Here is a 15,474-nt window from a genome sequence, read left to right on the forward strand (position 1 = left end):
CAGAAAAGGCCATTTTGTGTTCGAAAATGGCCTGAGTCTTCGAGCCAGCCTTTTTTCATCTGCAACGAGGGTTCATACATTTTGCACGTAGGCAGAGGTTTTAAGGAGAAATTAAATAGTTTCTACGTTGCACAAGAATGAAGTGCTTTAAACAAACACATATTTTGTATGCACAGAGGAGAGGAGGAATATATGTAAGACTGAGGACACAGGTTAAATGAGAAATAGATTGACTGCAGCGCTGCCGAGTATACTATGCCATTTCTTTAGTGCGCTACAAGGAAGCACCAAACTGTATAACAAAGTTTTCAATTGTTTTCATAGTGATTCTCTTTGCTTGAAGCTGTGAAAGGAAGAGCCGGATTCCAAAATAAATCAATGATGTTTCAGAAAGTTCCCACGCCCTGTGTAAAAATGCATTTATTCCCAGGTTTTGAGCAGTGACACTGTAATGCTAATAAAGTATAAGATACAACTGAACACTGACTCTGTCAATGGTGATCCATAGGGACTTTATGAAAGATCCCAGCTACAAACACCAAAACCAAAATAGGTTTAGGGGACACCCGGATTTGAACCAGGGACCTCTTGATCTGCAGTCAAATGCTCTACGACTGAGCTATATCCCCAACTGTTTTCAAAGATCAGAATGACAATATATCAGTACATCATGAAAGTGTGAGAGGCTCAAGCTCAGTTGGGCCACAAAGTACGAGCTTGAAACTGTGGAAAAGGAGAAGTAGTTCTTAATATTATTAATTAAAGGAAAACAGGATCATTTAAAAAACAAAATGTATATGTTTAATTGTTATTTTATTTGAATAGGCAGTGGTCCATAGGACCAATATCTCTAATTAAAATGTTTGTTTTGAAACATTCTCAAAGGGGAAGAGGTTTTTACGAGACTACTTATCTTTGTGGATTGATTACCACAATCACTGATATGGTGGTGAAGTATGATTGTTTTGGGCCAAATTACGGTGAAAAATCATTTCTGCATACCACTACAATTTGGTATTTGAAGGTACAACCAAACACCCCTTTCATGTACCTTCGATTTAATACATCAGAAAAAGCTATTTTGTGTTCGCAAATGGCCTGGTTTCTCAGACCAGCCTGCTTGCACCTGCAACTAGGATTCGTACATCTTGTACGTGGGCAGCGTATTTTAGTAGAAAGTAAATAGATTATGCATTGCACAAAAATGAAGTGCTTCAAACAAACACATACTTTGTATGCACAGAGAAGAGGTGGAATACATGTAAGACTGAGGACACAGGTTAAATGAGGAATAGATTGACTGCATTGCTGCCCACTTTTCTATGCAATTTCTGTAGTGCGATTGAAGGAAGCACTAAACTGTAAAACAAAGTTGCCAATTGCTTTCATAGTCCATTCCCTTTGTTTGGTGTTGTGAAAGGAAGAGCCAGATTCCAAAATAAATCAATGCTTTTTCAGACATTTCCCATACGGAATACCGAGCCCTGTATAAAAATGCATTTACTCTCAGGTTTTGAGCAGTGACATTGTAATGCTGTTAAAGTGTAAGATCCAAGCGAACACTGACTCTGTCAATGATGATCCAAAGGGGTTTTATGAAAAGTCCCAGCTACAAACACAAGAACCAAAACAGGCCAAGGGGACAACTGGATTTGAACCAGGGACCGCTTGATCTGCAGTCAAATGCTCTACCACTGAGCTATATCCCCACCTGTTTGTGTGAGTCGGAATGAAAATATATCAGTACCTCATGAAAGAGTGTGAGCATAATGCTCAGTTGGGCCGGAAAGTACAAGCTTGAAACTGTGGAACAGGAGAAGTAGTTCTTAATATTATTTATTGAAGGAAAACGGGATCGTTTAAAAAAAATATTTATATGTTTCATTGTTATTTTATTTGAACAGGCAGTGGTCCATAGGACCAATGCCTGTACATAAAATGCTTGTTTTGAAACATTCTCAAAGGGGAAGAGGTTTTTACGGGACGCCTTATCCTTTCGCGGATTGGTTACCACAATCACCGAGATGGTGGTGAAGTATGATTGTTTTGGGCCAAATGATGGACGAAAAACATTTCTACATACCACTGCAATTTGGTATTTGGAAGGTACACCCAAACGTCCCTTTCAAGTACCATCAATTTAATATATCAGAAAAGACCATTTTGTGTTCGAAAATGGCCTGAGTCTTCGAGCCAGCCTTTTTTCATCTGCAACGAGGGTTCATACATTTTGCACGTAGGCAGAGGTTTTAAGGAGAAATTAAATAGTTTCTACGTTGCACAAGAATGAAGTGCTTTAAACAAACACATATTTTGTATGCACAGAGGAGAGGAGGAATATATGTAAGACTGAGGACACAGGTTAAATGAGAAATAGATTGACTGCAGCGCTGCCGAGTATACTATGCCATTTCTTTAGTGCGCTACAAGGAAGCACCAAACTGTATAACAAAGTTTTCAATTGTTTTCATAGTGATTCTCTTTGCTTGAAGCTGTGAAAGGAAGAGCCGGATTCCAAAATAAATCAATGATGTTTCAGAAAGTTCCCACGCCCTGTGTAAAAATGCATTTATTCCCAGGTTTTGAGCAGTGACACTGTAATGCTAATAAAGTATAAGATCCAACTGAACACTGACTCTGTCAATGGTGATCCATAGGGACTTTATGAAAGATCCCAGCAACAAACACCAAAACCAAAATAGGTTTAGGGGACACCCGGATTTGAACCAGGGACCTCTTGATCTGCAGTCAAATGCTCTACCACTGAGCTATATCCCCAACTGCTTTCAAAGATCAGAATGACAATATATCAGTACATCATGAAAGAGTGAGAGGCTCAAGCTCAGTTGGGCCACAAAGTACGAGCTTGAAACTGTGGAAAAGGAGAAGTAGTTCTTAATATTATTAATTAAAGGAAAACAGGATCATTTAAAAAACAAAATGTATATGTTTAATTGTTATTTTATTTGAATAGGCAGTGGTCCATAGGACCAATATCTGTAATTAAAATGTTTGTTTTGAAACATTCTCAAAGGGGAAGAGGTTTTTACGAGACTACTTATCTTTGTGGATTGATTACCACAATCACTGATATGGTGGTGAAGTATGATTGTTTTGGGCCAAATTACGGTGAAAAAACATTTCTGCATACCACTACAATTTGGTATTTGAAGGTACAACCAAACACCCCTTTCATGTACCTTCGATTTAATACATCAGAAAAAGCTATTTTGTGTTCGCAAATGGCCTGGTTTCTCAGACCAGCCTGCTTGCACCTGCAACTAGGGTTCGTACATCTTGTACGTGGGCAGCGTATTTTAGTAGAAAGTAAATAGATTATGCAATGCACAAAAATGAAGCGCTTCAAACAAACACATACTTTGTATGCACAGAGAAGAGGTGGAATACATGTAAGACTGAGGACACAGGTTAAATGAGGAATAGATTGACTGCATTGCTGCCCACTTTTCTATGCAATTTCTGTAGTGCGATTGAAGGAAGCACTAAACTGTAAAACAAAGTTGCCAATTGCTTTCATAGTCCATTCCCTTTGTTTGGTGCTGTGAAAGGAAGAGCCAGATTCCAAAATAAATCAATGCTTTTTCGGACATTTCCCATACCGAATACCGAGCCCTGTATAAAAATGCATTTACTCTCAGGTTTTGAGCAGTGACATTGTAATGCTATTAAAGTGTAAGATCCAAGCGAACACTGACTCTGTCAATGATGATCCAAAGGGGCTTTATGAAAAGTCCCAGCTACAAACACAAGAACCAAAACAGGCTAAGGGGACACCTGGATTTGTTCCAGGGACCTCTTGATCTGCAGTCAAATGCTCTACCACTGAGCTATATCCCCACCTGTTTGTGATAGTCGGAATGAAAATATATCAGTACCTCATGAAAGAGTGTGAGCATCATGCTCAGTTGGGCCGGACAGTACAAGCTTGAAACTGTGGAACAGGAGAAGTAGTTCTTAATATTATTTATTGAAGGAAAACGGGATCGTTTAAAAATCAATATTTATATGTTTCATTGTTATTTTATTTGAACAGGCAGTGGTCCATAGGACCAATGCCTGTACATAAAATGCTTGTTTTGAAACATTCTCAAAGGGGAAGAGGTTTTTACGGGACGCCTTATCCTTTCGCGGATTGGTTACCACAATCACCGAGATGGTGGTGAAGTATGATTGTTTTGGGCCAAATGATGGACGAAAAACATTTCTACATACCACTGCAATTTGGTATTTGGAAGGTACACCCAAATGTCCCTTTCAAGTACCATCAATTTAATATATCAGAAAAGGCCATTTTGTGTTCGAAAATTACCTGAGTCTTCGAGCCAGCCTTTTTTCATCTGCAACGAGGGTTCATACATTTTGCACGTAGGCAGAGGTTTTAAGGAGAAATTAAATAGTTTCTACGTTGCACAAGAATGAAGTGCTTTAAACAAACACATATTTTGTATGCACAGAGGAGAGGAGGAATATATGTAAGACTGAGGACACATGTTAAATGAGAAATAGATTGACTGCAGCGCTGCCGAGTATACTATGCCATTTCTTTAGTGCGCTACAAGGAAGCACCAAACTGTATAACAAAGTTTTCAATTGTTTTCATAGTCATTCTCTTTGTTTGAAGCTGTGAAAGGAAGAGCCGGATTCCAAAATAAATCAATGATGTTTCAGAAAGTTCCCACGCCCTGTGTAAAAATGCATTTATTCCCAGGTTTTGAGCAGTGACACTGTAATGCTAATAAAGTATAAGATCCAACTGAACACAGACTCTGTCAATGGTGATCCAAAGGGACTTTATGAAAGATCCTAGCTACAAACACCAGAACCAAAATAGGTTTAGGGGACACCCGGATTTGAACCAGGGACCTCTTGATCTGCAGTCAAATGCTCTACCACTGAGCTATATCCCCAACTGCGTTCAAAGATCAGAATGACAATATATCAGTACATCATGAAAGAGTGAGAGGCTCAAGCTCAGTTGGGCCACAAAGTACGAGCTTGAAACTGTGGAAAAGGAGAAGTAGTTCTTAATATTATTAATTAAAGGAAAACAGGATCATTTAAAAAACAAAATTGTTAGATCTGGGGGTCTCTAGTTGGCAGGGTAGGTACCACTGTCCAAGTAGGGACCCTTGCTTCTAGTCAGGGAAAGGGGGATACACTGTTAAGATAACCCCTGCTCACACTCTAGGTAGCTTGGCCTGAGCAGTCTAGGCTATCAAAGGCAATGTGTAAAGTATTTGTACCAACACTCACAGTAACACAGTGAAAACACCACAGATTTTACTCCACACCAGTTTTAGAAAAATAAGGTATCTTTACTAAAAACTTCACAAGACCAAATACTACAGACAAACCAACATATAATTCAAAAAGGTTACTTTAAAGATAGTTCAGAGTTTGCAGAAAGTACTCCAGGATGTAAAAGTCAGTGTCCTGCACAATGCGACTCTCAATGCACAAAATGCGACACTTTCGTGCCCAACAGTACCTGTAGTTGCGATAAGGTTCCCAAAAGCTATAACAAGGAAGCTTGCAAAGGCGATGCGATGCTCCTGAGATCCTGGGGAGGCTTTGCAGCAGCCCTGCTTCACGCAGCAGAGGTGGATGCGCCGGCTCCGATCTGTAAGGGGAGGATGCGATGACTTTGGCCTTCGTTGCGTAGGTTTCTTAGGGGGAAGCTTCACGCACAGGTTCGATGCGACACTCTTCGATGTGGTGCGATGCGTGGCGCAGCGTTGCCTTCCGGCGCCGCAACTCTCGATGCGCCACGGAACGGGACTTTGCGTCGACGCACGCAGCGATTGGAGACTTTTCACGCACCGGCAGTGGTGCGGCCCGCAAACTGGTTCTGCGACAACCCTCGCAATGGCAGGAAGCTTCACGCTTCGGGACGATGCTCGACGCACTCGGCGATGCGGAGACCCTGCGTGTTGCGATGGTGCCGCGATGAAATTTTCCTCGCACTCTCGTCTTGCGACACGCAATCGGATGATGCGTCGGGTACCAGTCACTTTTGTTCACGCTTCTGCTTCCCAGCTCCCAAACACAGCAAAACGACCTCCTGAGGCCCCAAGACTGGGCAAGCACTCCAAGGCAGGTCAGAACTCCTTCAGCAGAGTTCCAGGGGAGCTGGTGGTGAAGTCCTTTTGTTCCTGGGACTTCTTAACAGGGAGCCAGCTCTTCTCAGGCACTTGGAGATCAGAATCAAAAGAAGGGGACACAGCAAAGTCCTTCCCCTCTCCTTGGCAGCAAAGCAAAACAGCAAGCAGGCAGTCTTCTCCTCTTCAGTTTCTTCCAGCTTTCTCCTTGGCAGAGGTTTCTTCTTAGTTCCAAAGTGATCTAAAGTTTTAGGTGTCTGGGGTCCTCTTCTTATACCCCTCCAAGTCTTTGTCTCTCTTTGTTCCAGTGGGGGATTCCCCTGCCCAAACCGGTTCCTGGGTGTGCTCTGCTCTGGAGCACCTGGTTCCTTTCAGAGTGAGGGGCAGGGTCGTTAGACGCTCAGCAGGAGGTGGAGCCTTCTTTGTGCCAGCAGAGGCAGAGTCCTCAGCCTGGCCAGCAGGGGGTGGAGCCAGCTTTGTGTTTGTCAGGGGCAGCCCTATTCAGACCCAGGGACTACTCCTCCCACCCATCTAAAGCAGATCTCCCTATTCACCCTGCTGCTGACTCATCCAGGCTCCTGGAGCCACCTAGCACATCACCTGACACCATTCAGCCAACCAGCACACAGGCACACAGGAAGGTTAAACAGGAGAATAGCTACTTTCTAAAAAGTGCTATTCCCACACAGTGAATTTAAAAACCATCTTGCTAAAAAGATGTATAATTAAATTCTGAACACAGAGATACCAAACTTGGATTTTCTATCTTGCCCCTATGGGAAGATAGGCATGTAAACAGCCTTCCCCATTCTATCCTATGGGCAAGATAGCCTCTCAGCAGTGAAAAACGAAAATGGCTGTAATTCACTACCAGGGCATGTTACACACCTCAGTACATGCCCTACCTTTCAGATACACTGCACCCAGCCCAGGGGGGTACCTAGGGCCACCATAGGGATGCCTGACATGTACAGAAAGGGAAGGATAAGGCCTGGTCAGTGGGTGCACTGGCCAGGTCGACATGGCAGTCCTGGACTGCACATAGGCACTGCAAGCAGGCCTAAGACATCATTTTAGTGCTACTCCTGTGGGTGGCACAATCAGTGCTGCAGCCCACTAGTAGCATTTGAATCACCAGCCCTGGCACACGCAGTGCACTTTACTAGGGGCTAACAGGTGAAACAAATATACCAATCATGGATAACCAATCAATATAACAATTTATACAGAGAGCATATGCACTTTAGCACTGATCAGCAGTGGTAAAGTGCCCAGAGTCCTATTGCCAACAACCACGGGTCAGAAAAAATAAAGGAGGAAGAAGCAAAAAGTTTGGGGATAACCCTGCAAAAAGGGCCGTTTCCAACACAACCCCCTTCCAGCCTAAAGCCAGGGTAGACCAAGTGATACCTCGATGGGATTCCCTGCTTAGGGCGATAGAACACGGAAACTGGCCCAAACAGCAGGGCACTATTCCTGTTCTACGCCTTCCTGAACCCGGTTGGATCTCTCCATCCATACTCTCAGGGTCCACCACGCCAACCCATGTGGAACCCTTCTCCTCACCTGTGGACACCACCTGTGCAGCACCTAGCCTTAACTTGCTCACAGATGTGTCCCAACAGACAGACAGCAAGCCACAGTGACCACTGACAGTGGTCAGGGATGAGACCCAGGACTTATTCCTCTCAGTGCCCTCAAACCCCTGTGGCGTCAGAGGGTGGGGGGCGGTAGCCCCAGGTGCTTGGCACCCTTTGTCCACTCCCTTCCCTGTCAGGTCGGGTCTGACAACCTGGCACTGACCGACCAGCTCCGGGCCTGTATCCGGTGGCTGGACAGGAGGCTGGGGTAGGCTTTTCCATACCCAGTCCTCCTCTTCCTTGGGGATCTGTACCCTCCCACCTGGAGCGGTACCCCCTTCTAGAATAGTCAGGGCACCTGTGGCAGGTGTCCTGCACCATTACTAAAAACTTCACAAGACCAAATACTACAGACAAACCAACATATAATTCAAAAAGGTTACTTTAAAGATAGTTCAGAGTTTGCAGAAAGTACTCCAGGATGTAAAAGTCAGTGTCCTGCACAATGCGACTCTCAATGCACAAAATGCGACACTTTCGTGCCCAACAGTACCTGTAGTTGCGATAAGGTTCCCAAAAGCTATAACAAGGAAGCTTGCAAAGGCGATGCGATGCTCCTGAGATCCTGGGGAGGCTTTGCAGCAGCCCTGCTTCACGCAGCAGAGGTGGATGCGCCGGCTCCGATCTGTAAGGGGAGGATGCGATGACTTTGGCCTTCGTTGCGTAGGTTTCTTAGGGGGAAGCTTCACGCACAGGTTCGATGCGACACTCTTCGATGTGGTGCGATGCGTGGCGCAGCGTTGCCTTCCGGCGCCGCAACTCTCGATGCGCCACGGAACGGGACTTTGCGTCGACGCACGCAGCGATTGGAGACTTTTCACGCACCGGCAGTGGTGCGGCCCGCAAACTGGTTCTGCGACAACCCTCGCAATGGCAGGAAGCTTCACGCTTCGGGACGATGCTCGACGCACTCGGCGATGCGGAGACCCTGCGTGTTGCGATGGTGCCGCGATGAAATTTTCCTCGCACTCTCGTCTTGCGACACGCAATCGGATGATGCGTCGGGTACCAGTCACTTTTGTTCACGCTTCTGCTTCCCAGCTCCCAAACACAGCAAAACGACCTCCTGAGGCCCCAAGACTGGGCAAGCACTCCAAGGCAGGTCAGAACTCCTTCAGCAGAGTTCCAGGGGAGCTGGTGGTGAAGTCCTTTTGTTCCTGGGACTTCTTAACAGGGAGCCAGCTCTTCTCAGGCCCTTGGAGATCAGAATCAAAAGAAGGGGACACAGCAAAGTCCTTCCCCTCTCCTTGGCAGCAAAGCAAAACAGCAAGCAGGCAGTCTTCTCCTCTTCAGTTTCTTCCAGCTTTCTCCTTGGCAGAGGTTTCTTCTTAGTTCCAAAGTGATCTAAAGTTTTAGGTGTCTGGGGTCCTCTTCTTATACCCCTCCAAGTCTTTGTCTCTCTTTGTTCCAGTGGGGGATTCCCCTGCCCAAACCGGTTCCTGGGTGTGCTCTGCTCTGGAGCACCTGGTTCCTTTCAGAGTGAGGGGCAGGGTCGTTAGACGCTCAGCAGGAGGTGGAGCCTTCTTTGTGCCAGCAGAGGCAGAGTCCTCAGCCTGGCCAGCAGGGGGTGGAGCCAGCTTTGTGTTTGTCAGGGGCAGCCCTATTCAGACCCAGGGACTACTCCTCCCACCCATCTAAAGCAGATCTCCCTATTCACCCTGCTGCTGACTCATCCAGGCTCCTGGAGCCACCTAGCACATCACCTGACACCAGTCAGCCAACCAGCACACAGGCACACAGGAAGGTTAAACAGGAGAATAGCTACTTTCTAAAAAGTGCTATTCCCACACAGTGAATTTAAAAACCATCTTGCTAAAAAGATGTATAATTAAATTCTGAACACAGAGATACCAAACTTGGATTTTCTATCTTGCCCCTATGGGAAGATAGGCATGTAAACAGCCTTCCCCATTCTATCCTATGGGCAAGATAGCCTCTCAGCAGTGAAAAACGAAAATGGCTGTAATTCACTACCAGGGCATGTTACACACCTCAGTACATGCCCTACCTTTCAGATACACTGCACCCAGCCCAGGGGGGTACCTAGGGCCACCATAGGGATGCCTGACATGTACAGAAAGGGAAGGATAAGGCCTGGTCAGTGGGTGCACTGGCCAGGTCGACATGGCAGTCCTGGACTGCACATAGGCACTGCAAGCAGGCCTAAGACATCATTTTAGCGCTACTCCTGTGGGTGGCACAATCAGTGCTGCAGCCCACTAGTAGCATTTGAATCACCAGCCCTGGCACACGCAGTGCACTTTACTAGGGGCTAACAGGTGAAACAAATATACCAATCATGGATAACCAATCAATATAACAATTTATACAGAGAGCATATGCACTTTAGCACTGATCAGCAGTGGTAAAGTGCCCAGAGTCCTATTGCCAACAACCACGGGTCAGAAAAAATAAAGGAGGAAGAAGCAAAAAGTTTGGGGATAACCCTGCAAAAAGGGCCGTTTCCAACAAAAATGTATATGTTTAATTGTTATTTTATTTGAATAGGCAGTGGTCCATAGGACCAATATCTCTAATTAAAATGTTTGTTTTGAAACATTCTCAAAGGGGAAGAGGTTTTTACGAGACTACTTATCTTTGTGGATTGATTACCACAATCACTGATATGGTGGTGAAGCATGATTGTTTTGGGCCAAATTACGGTGAAAAAACATTTCTGCATACCACTACAATTTGGTATTTGAAGGTACAACCAAACACCCCTTTCATGTACCTTCGATTTAATACATCAGAAAAAGCTATTTTGTGTTCGCAAATGGCCTGGTTTCTCAGACCAGCCTGCTTGCACCTGCAACTAGGGTTCGTACATCTTGTACGTGGGCAGCGTATGTTAGTAGAAAGTAAATAGATTATGCATTGCACAAAAATGAAGCGCTTCAAACAAACACATACTTTGTATGCACAGAGAAGAGGTGGAATACATGTAAGACTGAGGACACAGGTTAAATGAGGAATAGATTGACTGCATTGCTGCCCACTTTTCTATGCAATTTCTGTAGTGCGATTGAAGGAAGCACTAAACTGTAAAACAAAGTTGCCAATTGCTTTCATAGTCCATTCCCTTTGTTTGGTGTTGTGAAAGGAAGAGCCAGATTCCAAAATAAATCAATGCTTTTTCAGACATTTCCCATACGGAATACCGAGCCCTGTATAAAAATGCATTTACTCTCAGGTTTTGAGCAGTGACATTGTAATGCTGTTAAAGTGTAAGATCCAAGCGAACACTGACTCTGTCAATGATGATCCAAAGGGGTTTTATGAAAAGTCCCAGCTACAAACACAAGAACCAAAACAGGCCAAGGGGACACCTGGATTTGAACCAGGGACCTCTTGATCTGCAGTCAAATGCTCTACCACTGAGCTATATCCCCACCTGTTTGTGAGAGTCGGAATGAAAATATATCAGTACCTCATGAAAGAGTGTGAGCATCATGCTCAGTTGGGCCGGAAAGTACAAGCTTGAAACTGTGGAACAGGAGAAGTAGTTCTTAATATTATTTATTGAAGGAAAACGGGATCGTTTAAAAAAAATATTTATATGTTTCATTGTTATTTTATTTGAACAGGCAGTGGTCCATAGGACCAATGCCTGTACATAAAATGCTTGTTTTGAAACATTCTCAAAGGGGAAGAGGTTTTTACGGGACGCCTTATCCTTTCGCGGATTGGTTACCACAATCACCGAGATGGTGGTGAAGTATGATTGTTTTGGGCCAAATGATGGACGAAAAACATTTCTACATACCACTGCAATTTGGTATTTGGAAGGTACACCCAAACGTCCCTTTCAAGTACCATCAATTTAATATATCAGAAAAGGCCATTTTGTGTTCGAAAATGGCCTGAGTCTTCGAGCCAGCCTTTTTTCATCTGCAACGAGGGTTCATACATTTTGCACGTAGGCAGAGGTTTTAAGGAGAAATTAAATAGTTTCTACGTTGCACAAGAATGAAGTGCTTTAAACAAACACATATTTTGTATGCACAGAGGAGAGGAGGAATATATGTAAGACTGAGGACACAGGTTAAATGAGAAATAGATTGACTGCAGCGCTGCCGAGTATACTGTGCCATTTCTTTAGTGCGCTACAAGGAAGCACCAAACTGTATAACAAAGTTTTCAATTGTTTTCATAGTGATTCTCTTTGCTTGAAGCTGTGAAAGGAAGAGCCGGATTCCAAAATAAATCAATGATGTTTCAGAAAGTTCCCACGCCCTGTGTAAAAATGCATTTATTCCCAGGTTTTGAGCAGTGACACTGTAATGCTAATAAAGTATAAGATCCAACTGAACACTGACTCTGTCAATGGTGATTCATAGGGACTTTATGAAAGATCCCAGCTACAAACACCAAAACCAAAATAGGTTTAGGGGACACCCGGATTTGAACCAGGGACCTCTTGATCTGCAGTCAAATGCTCTACCACTGAGCTATATCCCCAACTGTTTTCAACGATCAGAATGACAATATATCAGTACATCATGAAAGAGTGAGAGGCTCAAGCTCAGTTGGGCCACAAAGTACGAGCTTGAAACTGTGGAAAAGGAGAAGTAGTTCTTAATATTATTAATTAAAGGAAAACAGGATCATTTAAAAAACAAAATGTATATGTTTAATTGTTATTTTATTTGAATAGGCAGTGGTCCATAGGACCAATGCCTCTAATTAAAATGTTTGTTTTGAAACATTCTCAAAGGGGAAGAGGTTTTTACGAGACTACTTATCTTTGTGGATTGATTACCACAATCACTGATATGGTGGTGAAGTATGATTGTTTTGGGCCAAATTACGGTGAAAAAACATTTCTGCATACCACTACAATTTGGTATTTGAAGGTACAACCAAACACCCCTTTCATGTACCTTCGATTTAATACATCAGAAAAAGCTATTTTGTGTTCGCAAATGGCCTGGTTTCTCAGACCAGCCTGCTTGCACCTGCAACTAGGGTTCGTACATCTTGTACGTGGGCAGCGTATTTTAGTAGAAAGTAAATAGATTATGCATTGCACAAAAATGAAGTGCTTCAAACAAACACATACTTTGTATGCACAGAGAAGAGGTGGAATACATGTAAGACTGAGGACACAGGTTAAATGAGGAATAGATTGACTGCATTGCTGCCCACTTTTCTATGCAATTTCTGTAGTGCGATTGAAGGAAGCACTAAACTGTAAAACAAAGTTGTCAATTGCTTTCATAGTCCATTCCCTTTGTTTGGTGCTGTGAAAGGAAGAGCCAGATTCCAAAATAAATCAATGCTTTTTCAGACATTTCCCATACGGAATACCGAGCCCTGTATAAAAATGCATTTACTTCCAGGTTTTGAGCAGTGACATTGTAATGCTGTTAAAGTGTAAGATCCAAGCGAACACTGACTCTGTCAATGATGATCCAAAGGGGTTTTATGAAAAGTCCCAGCTACAAACACAAGAACCAAAACAGGCTAAGGGGACACCTGGATTTGAACCAGGGACCTCTTGATCTGCAGTCAAATGCTCTACCACTGAGCTATATCCCCACCTGTTTGTGAGAGTCGGAATGAAAATATATCAGTACCTCATGAAAGAGTGTGAGCATCATGCTCAGTTGGGCCGGAAAGTACAAGCTTGAAACTGTGCAACAGGAGAAGTAGTTCTTAATATTATTTATTGAAGGAAAACGGGATCGTTTAAAAAAAATATTTATATGTTTCATTGTTATTTTATTTGAACAGGCAGTGGTCCATAGGACCAATGCCTGTACATAAAATGCTTGTTTTGAAACATTCTCAAAGGGGAAGAGGTTTTTACGGGACGCCTTATCCTTTCGCGGATTGGTTACCACAATCACCGAGATGGTGGTGAAGTATGATTGTTTTGGGCCAAATGATGGACGAAAAACATTTCTACATACCACTGCAATTTGGTATTTGGAAGGTACACCCAAACGTCCCTTTCAAGTACCATCAATTTAATATATCAGAAAAGGCCATTTTGTGTTCGAAAATGGCCTGAGTCTTCGAGCCAGCCTTTTTTCATCTGCAACGAGGGTTCATACATTTTGCACGTAGGCAGAGGTTTTAAGGAGAAATTAAATAGTTTCTACGTTGCACAAGAATGAAGTGCTTTAAACAAACACATATTTTGTATGCACAGAGGAGAGGAGGAATATATGTAAGACTGAGGACACAGGTTAAATGAGAAATAGATTGACTGCAGCGCTGCCGAGTATACTGTGCCATTTCTTTAGTGCGCTACAAGGAAGCACCAAACTGTATAACAAAGTTTTCAATTGTTTTCATAGTGATTCTCTTTGCTTGAAGCTGTGAAAGGAAGAGCCGGATTCCAAAATAAATCAATGATGTTTCAGAAAGTTCCCACGCCCTGTGTAAAAATGCATTTATTCCCAGGTTTTGAGCAGTGACACTGTAATGCTAATAAAGTATAAGATCCAACTGAACACTGACTCTGTCAATGGTGATTCATAGGGACTTTATGAAAGATCCCAGCTACAAACACCAAAACCAAAATAGGTTTAGAGGACACCCGGATTTGAACCAGGGACCTCTTGATTTGCAGTCAAATGCTCTACCACTGAGCTATATCCCCAACTGTTTTCAACGATCAGAATGACAATATATCAGTACATCACGAAAGAGTGAGAGGCTCAAGCTCAGTTGGGCCACAAAGTACGAGCTTGAAACTGTGGAAAAGGAGAAGTAGTTCTTAATATTATTAATTAAAGGAAAACAGGATCATTTAAAAAACAAAATGTATATGTTTAATTGTTATTTTATTTGAATAGGCAGTGGTCCATAGGACCAATATCTCTAATTAAAATGTTTGTTTTGAAACATTCTCAAAGGGGAAGAGGTTTTTACGAGACTACTTATCTTTGTGGATTGATTACCACAATCACTGATATGGTGGTGAAGTATGATTGTTTTGGGCCAAATTACGGTGAAAAAACATTTCTGCATACCACTACAATTTGGTATTTGAAGGTACAACCAAACACCCCTTTCATGTACCTTCGATTTAATACATCAGAAAAAGCTATTTTGTGTTCGCAAATGGCCTGGTTTCTCAGACGAGCCTGCTTGCACCTGCAACTAGGGTTCGTACATCTTGTACGTGGGCAGCGTATTTTAGTAGAAAGTAAATAGATTATGCATTGCACAAAAATGAAGTGCTTCAAACAAACACATACTTTGTATGCACAGAGAAGAGGTGGAATACCTGTAAGACTGAGGACACAGGTTAAATGAGGAATAGATTGACTGCATTGCTGCCCACTTTTCTATGCAATTTCTGTAGTGCGATTGAAGGAAGCACTAAACTGTAAAACAAAGTTGTCAATTGCTTTCATAGTCCATTCCCTTTGTTTGGTGCTGTGAAAGGAAGAGCCAGATTCCAAAATAAATCAATGCTTTTTCAGACATTTCCCATACGGAATACCGAGCCCTGTATAAAAATGCATTTACTCTCAGGTTTTGAGCAGTGACATTGTAATGCTGTTAAAGTGTAAGATCCAAGCGAACACTGACTCTGTCAATGATGATCCAAAGGGGTTTTATGAAAAGTCCCAGCTACAAACACAAGAACCAAAACAGGCTAAGGGGACACCTGGATTTGAACCAGGGACCTCTTGATCTGCAGTCAAATGCTCTACCACTGAGCTATATCCCCACCTGTTTCTGAGAGTCGGAATGAA

General features: G+C 43.1%; 7 non-coding genes across 7 annotated transcripts; all 7 read right to left on the reverse strand.

The window, feature by feature from the left end:
• Window positions 1-2,706: 2,706 nt before the first annotated feature.
• TRNAC-GCA (transfer RNA cysteine (anticodon GCA)) lies at window positions 2,707-2,778 on the reverse strand. The gene has a single exon. It is a non-coding gene; the product is annotated as a tRNA-Cys (tRNA).
• Window positions 2,779-4,856: 2,078 nt separating this feature from the next.
• Window positions 4,857-4,928, reverse strand: TRNAC-GCA (transfer RNA cysteine (anticodon GCA)). Its single transcript has one exon. It is a non-coding gene; the product is annotated as a tRNA-Cys (tRNA).
• Window positions 4,929-11,079: 6,151 nt separating this feature from the next.
• TRNAC-GCA (transfer RNA cysteine (anticodon GCA)) lies at window positions 11,080-11,151 on the reverse strand. The gene has a single exon. It is a non-coding gene; the product is annotated as a tRNA-Cys (tRNA).
• Window positions 11,152-12,148: 997 nt separating this feature from the next.
• On the reverse strand, window positions 12,149-12,220 carry TRNAC-GCA (transfer RNA cysteine (anticodon GCA)). Its single transcript has one exon. It is a non-coding gene; the product is annotated as a tRNA-Cys (tRNA).
• Window positions 12,221-13,228: 1,008 nt separating this feature from the next.
• Window positions 13,229-13,300, reverse strand: TRNAC-GCA (transfer RNA cysteine (anticodon GCA)). Its single transcript has one exon. It is a non-coding gene; the product is annotated as a tRNA-Cys (tRNA).
• A 997-nt stretch (window positions 13,301-14,297) lies between these two features.
• TRNAC-GCA (transfer RNA cysteine (anticodon GCA)) lies at window positions 14,298-14,369 on the reverse strand. The gene has a single exon. It is a non-coding gene; the product is annotated as a tRNA-Cys (tRNA).
• Window positions 14,370-15,377: 1,008 nt separating this feature from the next.
• On the reverse strand, window positions 15,378-15,449 carry TRNAC-GCA (transfer RNA cysteine (anticodon GCA)). The gene has a single exon. It is a non-coding gene; the product is annotated as a tRNA-Cys (tRNA).
• Between the last annotated feature and the right edge of the window lie 25 nt (window positions 15,450-15,474).

This window comes from Triturus cristatus, chromosome 4_1 (assembly GCF_964204655.1).
Source record: "Triturus cristatus chromosome 4_1, aTriCri1.1, whole genome shotgun sequence".
Classification (NCBI taxonomy): domain Eukaryota; kingdom Metazoa; phylum Chordata; class Amphibia; order Caudata; family Salamandridae; genus Triturus; species Triturus cristatus.